Source organism: Rhinopithecus bieti, unplaced genomic scaffold, assembly GCF_001698545.2.
Source record: "Rhinopithecus bieti isolate Rb0 unplaced genomic scaffold, ASM169854v2 scaffold_33374, whole genome shotgun sequence".
Taxonomy (NCBI): Eukaryota; Metazoa; Chordata; class Mammalia; order Primates; family Cercopithecidae; genus Rhinopithecus; species Rhinopithecus bieti.
Window position 1 is genome coordinate 1384706 of NW_016814428.1, and position 9868 is coordinate 1394573.

Here is a 9868-nt window from a genome sequence, read left to right on the forward strand (position 1 = left end):
AAAAAAAAAAAAAAAAAAAAAAAAAACCAATGGTTGAAAGTCTTTCTATATTTGTCCATATATAGTAAATATTTTATTATACAGATATGATTATAAATGTATGACACATAAGAACATTAACAACCTGTTTTAACAGGGGGGAAAAAGGGGGTACATTTAAAAATAGTTTCTAGATCTGTCAGAAGCAATTTCAAATCTTTTAAGACCTCCCTCCAATCTTACCTGGAGCAGAACTCTTCACTTTAAATAAAATCATAATGATTTATATACCTGTAAGTCACTTATCCCTTCTCTCTCTCCCACCAAAATACTTGCCAAGTTAAATCCCAACAGCCCACATACTACTGACATATATCCGTATAGCTGAAAGAAAATGAAGAATAACATATGCCCATATTTTTGGTCCATGTGAGTTTAAATTCATAACCACTAACATTATAAGTGCAGCCTTCATGCAACCTCACAATTCCACTAGTCAGTCTACTGACTCTACTCTTCTAGATGATTTTATACCACATCCTCCATCCTCACTCTATGATTATGACTGCTTTCTATTCCACTGAGAAAGTAAAAACCTGATAAGACACTATACAAATTCCAATCATATTCACACACCAACCAATCTGATTTTATGCCAATAAAACCTGCTAGGTTCTTGAGCTCAAAGTGCCAAGTTATTGTACTCGAAGTATAGCGTAAGGACCAGACACATAAGCAACACGTAGGAACTTGTAAGAATTGCAGAATTTCAGGCCTTACTCCAGACCTACAGAAATAGACTCTACATTTTAACAAGAACCCAAGGCAATATTACACAGAATGAAATTTGACAAGTAAATCTCTAGTTCTATGCCAAACCACCTATTAAAAAGGTCTCCCTTTAGTAATCACTCATCTCAGCACCATCAAAATTTTTCCTCTGGTAGACAATTTCCATTCATACTGAAAACTGTCAGTTTTACCACGTGGACTGGCTCATGCCTGTAATTCTAGTATTCTGGGAGACTGAGGTGGAAGGATCACTTGAGCTTAGGAGTTTGAGACCAGCCTGGGCAATATAGTGAGACCCTGTCTCTACAAAAAAAAATTTTAAGTATTAGCTGAGTGTGGTGGCACATGCCTATAGTCCTAGCTACCTAGAAAGCTGAGGTAGGAGAATCACTTGAGCCTGGAGGCAGAGGTTGCAGGGATCCAAGATCACACCACTGCACTCCAGCCTGGGTGACAGAGCAAGATCGCGCCTCAAAAAAAAAAAAAGATAAAAAAATGGTCAGTTTCCTATGTCAAAAACAAATCCGCACAAACCCAAATATTCCTTCAGCACCATCTAATCTCTCTTTCCATTTATGGCAAAACCACAGGCAAGGAGCAGGGGAGATTCTACATACACTGTCTTCAAGTTCCATCTTTCCATTTTATCTTGAATCTACTCCAATAGGGCTTTCATCTCTACCATTTCACTGAAACTACTCTTGAGAAGGCCACCAGTGACTTCTATATTGCTAAAATCTAATGGTCAAAGTCTCAGTTCTCCTCTTACTTGACCTACCCAGCAGCATTTGAAAGAGCTGATCACTTCTAATACTTGAAACAAATTTGGCAAGGCAAGGTGCCTCACACCTGTAACCTCAGCACTTTGGGAAGTCGAAGCGGGAGAACTTGAAACCAGGGGTTCAAGATCAGGTTGGGCAATATGGCAAAACCCCGTCTCTACTAAAAGTACAAAAATTAGTCGGGCATGGTGGCGTGCACCTGTAGTGCCAGCTCCTTAGTGGGGCTGAGGCAGGAGGATTGCTTGAGCCCGGGAGGTTGAGGCTGCAGTGAGTGGAGATTGCACCACTACACACCAGCCTGGATGACAGAGCAAGACCCTGTATCAAAAAAGAAAAAGGAAAAAAGGAAACAAATTCCTCACTTCCTTCCAAGCACTACAATCTCTTGTGTTTCTTCTATTTCTGTCTCCTATTTGTTTGTCTGTTTTACTGGCTCTTAATTATCACCTAAATCTCCAATCCTAAAGCTCAAGTTCTCGATTCCTTATCTAGCCACACTCAGTTTCTTTTTTTTTTTTTTCCTTTTTAGCCACACTCAGTTTCTAGGTGGAGTTCATGTCATCTATTCTCATGGTTTTAAATCAATCTCAAAATTGATACATTCTGTTTAGCCCCTTCTGTCACATGCCAGAGTCATATATCCAGCTACCTACTCAACGTTTCCATCTGAATGCCTAGTAGGCATCTCAAACTTACCAAGTCTGAAACAGAACTCCTAATCTTTTCCCTCAGTTGGTTTCCCCTGAAGTGTTTTCCAACTGAACAAACGTCTACTCCATCCTTGCAGCTGCTCCAGCCAAAAAGCTTGTGATCATCATCAACTACTCTCTGATCCCACTACTAATCCAACAGAAAATTCTGTTGTCTCTAACTTCAAAATGTATCCCCAGAATTCAACTCTTTCTCACCACTTCCACTGCTACTATCCTGGTCAAACCACCATCACCTCCAATTGGTCTCCATCTCCACTCTTGGCCTGCTATCATCAGGCAAACCAGGGTGACCTTCTATAAGCATAAATCAAATTATGTCATTCATTTGCTCAAAATATCCTCAAATGATTTCTCATTTCCCTTGGAGTTAAAGTCAAAGTCCTTACAATGTTCTATAAGCTTTATTCGATCTGATAATCTCTCAACTTCATCCATTTTTCCCCTTTGCTCGCTCTGCTCCATGCACTCCCTGGCACACATCAAACAAGCTCATTTCAGTGTCTTTGTATTTGCTATTCTTTCTGTCTGAAATGTTCTTCCCTCAGATTCCTGCATGACTCAAACCTCTACTCAACTGTCATCTTACAGTGAAGTTTTAAATGCCCACCTTCTTTACAGTAACAGCCTCATCTCACTACTGATCCCCAACTCCAACCCATATTCTTCATTATTTTCCTAGTCTCCCTCTCTACAACCAAATGTCAGCTTCACGAAGGCAGGGATCTTTTTTTCACTGCCAAATTCCTCAGCCTCTAAAACAGTATCTGGCACATAACAAGTGTTCATACTTGGTGACTGATTTTCTGCTAATATCTGACTAACGACCCCTCTGTAAATGCCACATAAAATCTCCAAGTTCTCCATTTACAACCTAAGCAACATTGATCAGCTTCACACATACTTCTGATCTGAATTGGATAAAAATTACTGAGTTAGTGGAATACTCTCCAAGTCATGTCTGATGTGTATGAATGTGAAAAGAGGAAGGAGTAGGCAAATAGTTATTTTAGTCACCCTGGCAGTAAAATACCAGCTCAACTCTCAATCCAGAGGATCCTTAAGCAAATGACTCAAACTGAGTCGTTATTCTAATCTTTTCTGGAGAGCTTAAGAAGGAAATTTAACAGAACAATTTCTTTTCTTTTACCAAAATCCTATGCAAGACCTAAGTCTGTCACAGACTTATGTCAAATGACTGTAAAAGAATTTACCCCTACACCTATACTGCTACCTATTTTTAATCAGATATCCTGACAGACACGATGTCATCCATATTAACATGCACAGATGTGGCTATTCACAAACAGAAGATTCAAAGCCATGTAATAATGATGGCCTCAAATACCATAGCTACATATGTGCAATGTGGTTTTAGTTTGTTGACTGCATATGCTGAGGTTCTAATAAAGCAAACTAAGACACTACCCCTTGACATTGAGTAACAAATAGATAAAACAAAATACTCAGAACAATTTCAAAAAAGAGCAAAGTTAATGTCAACTATAAGCCTCAAAGATACCTACACTGCTAATAGCTGAGCAAAACATCAAATGATCTTTTCAGGCTCTATAACCTAAAATCCCCTGAAAGCCAGAAAAAGTATGAAAAGGTCTCTACCCAGAGTAAATTACTCAATTTTTCCACTAGAAGCTGAAGAATTGTAAAACTATAAGCCAAGAGGCATCAAACATTGTACAAGTACTCTCACATTATTATAACTATTTTCACATATATACATCAAGAGTTGTTTTACTACACAAGGTTGTATGAAGTTTTTTTTTTTTTTTTTTAATTTATGCCTTATTGATAGATGAGATGGGGCTACAGGAAAAAATGTTCTTCTGGTGATAGCTAAGGTTAAAAATTTTTCTAACAAATGAGAAGAAGAGCCAGGCACAGTGGCTCCCGCCTGTAATCCCAGCACTTTGGGAGGCCAAGGTGGACAGATTACTTGAGGTTGAGAGCTCGATACCAGCATAGCCAACATGGTGAAACTCTATCCCTACTAAAAATACAAACAGCCGGATGTGGTGGTGCGTGCCTGTAATCCCAGCTACAGAGGAAGCTAAGGCAGGAAAATTGGTTGAACCCGGGAGGTGGAGGCTGAAGTAAGCCGAGATCGTGCCAGGCCACTCTAGCCTGGGCAACAGAGCAAGGCTTTGTCTCAAAAACAGGAAAAAAAAAAAAAAAAAAAAAAAAGACAACGAAAATAGACCCAGAGAGATTAAATGACTTACCTAAAATCACAGAGCTGGGATTAGAGCTTATATATCCCCAAACCTAGTCCGTATCAGTGGACTAACATCACATTCCATTGTGCTAATATGGTAAAGTAACATCACAGTATGAGTCACTGATTGTCTTGGTAAACATAGTATATTGGTAGAGAACATAGGTTTTGCTGTCAGGCTTAGGTTTGTGCCACAGCTTTGTTACTCACAAGCCATGTGACCTTGAGAAAATTAAGTCCTGGGTTCAATAACAGTATGTATCTCAAAGGGCTGTCATGAAGATTAAATGAGAATGTCAGTAGATTTAATGCAGCCAGGGCACAGTATAATCCCTCATACATCAATTAAGGAAAGTGCCCAATGACAGAATCTCTTGAACTCTCATCAACAGTCATCAAATAAATGTCAGAAAGAAATACAGCTTTTTCAAGCTTAGCAAATATACAGATATGCACTAAAACAAAGGCACTTTAAAAGTACCACTATGATAAATGCACTTCAGTATAATGTAGCTTTCTTTTAGAAAACATTATTCCCCTACATCTCTTATATACTACTTTTCCAGAGCCATTTAAATCACTTTCATCCTCAGAACTCTGTCCTTGGCTCTTTTCACTCTCTACTGGGTCCCTATGTATTTTCATTCGTTGTCATGGTTACATCTATTAGCCGTACATGAAGGGTTCTAAAACTTAAGAGACTCCAGATTGACTGCAAGGGATTCCAGAGGTTCCTAAAACAACAAACAAAACTTTCCAAGTATACTGTGAGTTCACTTTTCTAGAGAGTAGGTCCCTAATTTTTATCAGATTTCCCAAGTTTGTCCGTATCTTAAAGAAGATAAACTACAATAGTCCTCTTATCTACAGTTTCACCTTCCTTGGTTTAAGTTACTTGCAATCAACCACTGCCTGAAAATATTAAATGAAAAATTCCAGAAATATCAATTCATAAACTTTAAATTGCATGCCGTTTTATGTAGGATCATGAAATCTCGTGCCATCTCACTCAGGATGTGAATCCTGAATTATATCTTTGTCCAGCATTTCTACACTATGTTACACACCCGTTAAAAACTTGTAACTTAACAGCCATCTGGTTTATCAGATCAAAATCACAATGCTTATGTATAGGCAATGTTTATCTTACTTAGTACTGTCCCCAAACCACAAGAGTAGGGATGCTGACAATTCAGAAATGCCAAAGAGAAGCAATAAAGTGCTTCCTCTAAATGAAAAGGTAGAAGTTCTCTACTTAATAAGGGAAAAAAAAAGGTAAGCTGAGATTGCTAAGATCTATGTTAAGAACAAATCTTCTGGCCAGGATGGTGGCTCACGCCTGTAATCCCAGCACTATGGGAGGCCCAGGCGGACAGTTCACTTGAGGCCACAAGTTTAAGACCAGCCTGGCCAACACGATGAAACTCCATCTATACTAAAAATGCAAAAATCAGATGGGTTCGGTGGCACACACCTGTAATCCCAGCTACCTGGGAGGCTAGGGCACAAGAATCACTTGAACACAGGAGGTGGAGGTTGAACTGAGCTGACATTGTGGCGCTGTACTCCAGCCTGGGCAACAGAGCAAGACTCTGTCTCAGGGAGAAAAAAAAAGAACACATCTTCTATCCATGAAACTGTGGAGAAGCAAAAATAATTTGCACTAGTTTTGCTGTCGCAACTCAAAACTACAAAAGTATGGCCACAATCATTCACCTTACTTCATCTCATCACACAGACAGTGTATCATCTCATACCATCACAAGGGTTAAGTACAGTACAAGATATTTTGAGAGACGGCATTCATGTTGTTTTTTACAATATAGTTATAATTGTTCTACTTTATTGTTGTTGCTAATCTCTTATTATTTCTAAATTGTAAATTAAAATGTCATAGGGAAAAACAGTACATACAGGGCTCAGGGCTATATGGTTTCAGGTATCCACTGGGGATCTTGCAATAAACAGATTCCCTGTGGATGGGGGGGACTTCTGTACTGGCATTTACATTAATGACTCCCAAATCTATACTGCCTGCCCAGATCTTCCCTCCAACGTCTAACACTCTTGTTTCAACCACCTGCTACACATCTCCAACCAAATGCTCCAGACACAGATCAAACTCAACACATCAAAAATCCCTGGTGAACTCATCATTCAAACCTGCCCAAACCTTTTTCCTGTAATCTGTAATTCAGTTGTGGCAATACAAACTATCTAATTATACAAGCTAGAAGCAGAAGTCTTATATTTTTTCTTATCTCTCATCTCCTTCTTATTCAATCATCAAGTACTACTGACATTAAGCCCAAGATATTTCTCAAATATGTTCCCATTTTTTCATCCCGAATACAGCTGACCACTGAACCATGTGGGGGTTAGGAAAAACTGAACTCCTGTGCAGTCAAAATACTGTGTGTAACTTTTAAGTCCCCCAATTACTAATAGCCTACTGTCGACCCAAAGCTTTACCAATAATATAAACAGTCTATTAACACCTGTTTTGTATGTTATATATATTACACACTGTATTCTAAGAATAAAGAAAAAGAAAAAATATTAATAACATTGTAACAGAGAGAAAATTAAGAACATTTTAAGAAAAAGAAAATGTACTTGGTATTCAATAAGCGGAAATGGATTGCCATAAAGGTCCCCATCCTTCAGGTCTTCACATTCAGTAAGCTGAGGTGTAGGAGGAAGAGAAGTAGTTGGTCTTGCTGTCTTAAGAGTGGCAGAGGCACAAGAGATAGAGGAGTAGAGGTAGAAGGGGAGGCAGGAGAGGCAGCCATGCTCTGTAACTTTACAAAAACGCATTGTAATTTGTCTAACTTTTCTGCTTTTCATTCCTCTAAAATGTTTCTATCTGGTCCCAATCCTTGTGCCACTTTTAAATTTCAGTGCCCACCATCACAGAAGGGTTCATGTCATAAAAGTCAAAGCATTCTTGAGTATCAGAAACCTCCTGCCAGATTCTCTAATGTCAATTTGGTTTTGGCACTGTTTCTTCTACATTTTCCTCATCATCTGTCACTGTTTCAGAAGCACTCATCTCCATCAAGACATCTTCTGTTGATTCTCCTGGTGTGATGTCCATTAGCTCTTGAATTTTTTCAAGATCCATATCCTGAAACCCTCCACTCCCCACTTTACCACAGCCACACTGTTTTCAGGATTCTGACTGGCTCTGTCATAAATCTTGCGAAGTCATGTACAACATCTGGACACATTTTCTCTAGCAAGAATGTATCATTTCGGGCTAGATGGCTTTCATGGCTTTTAACAATGATGGCATCTTCAATGGTGTAACCCTTCCAGACTTTCATCATGTTCCCTCTATTGAGGTTCTCTTCCATAGCAATGACAATCTTTTCCATAGATTACTACTACTGTGTTTAATGAGCCTTAAAGGTACGTATTAACCCCCCACCTTCCCCATCTACAGGCTGAATTTAAAACACTTTATTTAAGGTCAAGGATACAATACCTTCAGTGATGTAGAACTCATGAGGTTCTGCGTGGCTAGGTGCATTGTCCAATAGAAAAAATACTTAAAAGGCAGTCCCTTACTGACAAGGTACTTACTGACGTCAGGGACAAAGCACTGATGGAACCAATCCAGAAAAGAAGTCCAGGCCTTCTTGTACAACCAAAAGACTGGCAGCTAGTATTTATCTTTTCTCTTCACAGCTCAGAGGTTAGCAGATTTATAGATAAAGTCAGCCCTGATCATAAACCCGACTGCACTTGCACAAAACAGCAGAGTTAGCTTATCCCTTCCTGCCTTGTACACCCTAGTATGTGCTTCTCTTCCTTACTAGTCAATGTCCTTTGTGGCACTTTTTTCCAGAATAGGGCCCTTTTGTCTACACCAAAACCTGTTAAGGCAGGTAACTTTTCAATGATTTTCTTGATGGTGTCTGGGAACTTGTCTGCTGCCGCTTCATTGACAGAAACTGCTTCTCCTGTTACCTTGATATTTTTTAAGCCAAACTTTTCTAAAATTATCAAACCATCCTTTGCTGGCATTACATTCTCCAGGTTTAGATCCTTCACCTTCCTTTGACTTTGTCATGTAATGACTTCATTTTCCTCAATTCATATTAGAATCACTAGGTATACTTTCCTTACAGCAATCCTGCACCCACATACAAACTGCATATTCAATATGAGATAAAAAAGTATTTTGCAGGCCAGGCGCGGTGGTTCACGCCTGTAATCCCAGCACTTTGGGAGGCCGAGGCGGGCAGATCACGAAGTCAGGAGCTCGAGACCATCCTGGCTAACACAGTGAAACCCCGTCTCTACTAGAAATACAAAACATTAGCTGGGCATGGTGGCGGACACCTGTAGTCCCAGCTACTCCAGAGACTGAGGCAAGAGAATGGAGTGAATCCAGAAGGCGGAGCTTGCAGTGAGCTGAGATCACGCCACTGCACTCTAGCCCGGGCAACAGAGCGAGACTCTGTCTCAAAAAAAAAACGAAAGTATTTTGCAAAAGCACAAGGTTTTGCAACAGCTGGCATAGGTGTAGTGATGGCTTCACAAACTTCCTTTTAACAATGGTCCTGGCTTCATTTACCTAGAAATGGCAGGTAACCACAGCTGCAGAACTTAATCTAGTGCACATCAAGCAATCCAACAATTTCTTGTAATGTCATGACTTTTCTCTGCTTTGTAGGAGCACTTCCAAGTTCATAGGGGCACGTCGAATGGGTTCCATCGGGTTACTCCAGGTTTACAGTATTCCACTAAACATAATGAAAATATGTGAAAACCGCAAAAGAAAACTTTTACTGCACTACAAAGAGAAACTGCTCAACGAAGATGATTAGTCACAAGGTGTTTTCTGTTTTAGACAGGGTCTTCCTCTTATCACCAAGGCTGGAGTGCAGTAGTGCAATCATAGCTCACTGCAGCCTCAAACTCCCAGGTTCAAGGGATCATTCCGCCTCAGCCTCCTGAGCAGCTGGGACTACCAGTGTGTGCCACCATGCGTGGCTAATTTTTTAAATTTTTTTGATGGAGCTGGGGTCTTGCTTTGTTGCCCAGGGTGGTCTTAAAACTCCTAGGCTTGGGCTGGGCATGGTGACTCACGCCTGTAATCCCAGCACTTTGGGAGGACGAGGTGGGCGGATCACGAGGTCAGGAGATCGAGACCATCCTGGCCAACACAGTGAAACCCTGTCTCTACTAAAATACAAAAAAATTAGCCGGGTGTGGGGATGGGCGCCTGCAGTCCCAGCTACTCGGGAGGCGGAGGCAGAAGAATGGCGTGAACACAGGAGGTGGAGGTTGCAGTGAGCCGAGATCGCACCACTGCCCTCCAGCCTGGGCGACAGAGCGAGACTCTGTCTCAAAATAAATAAATA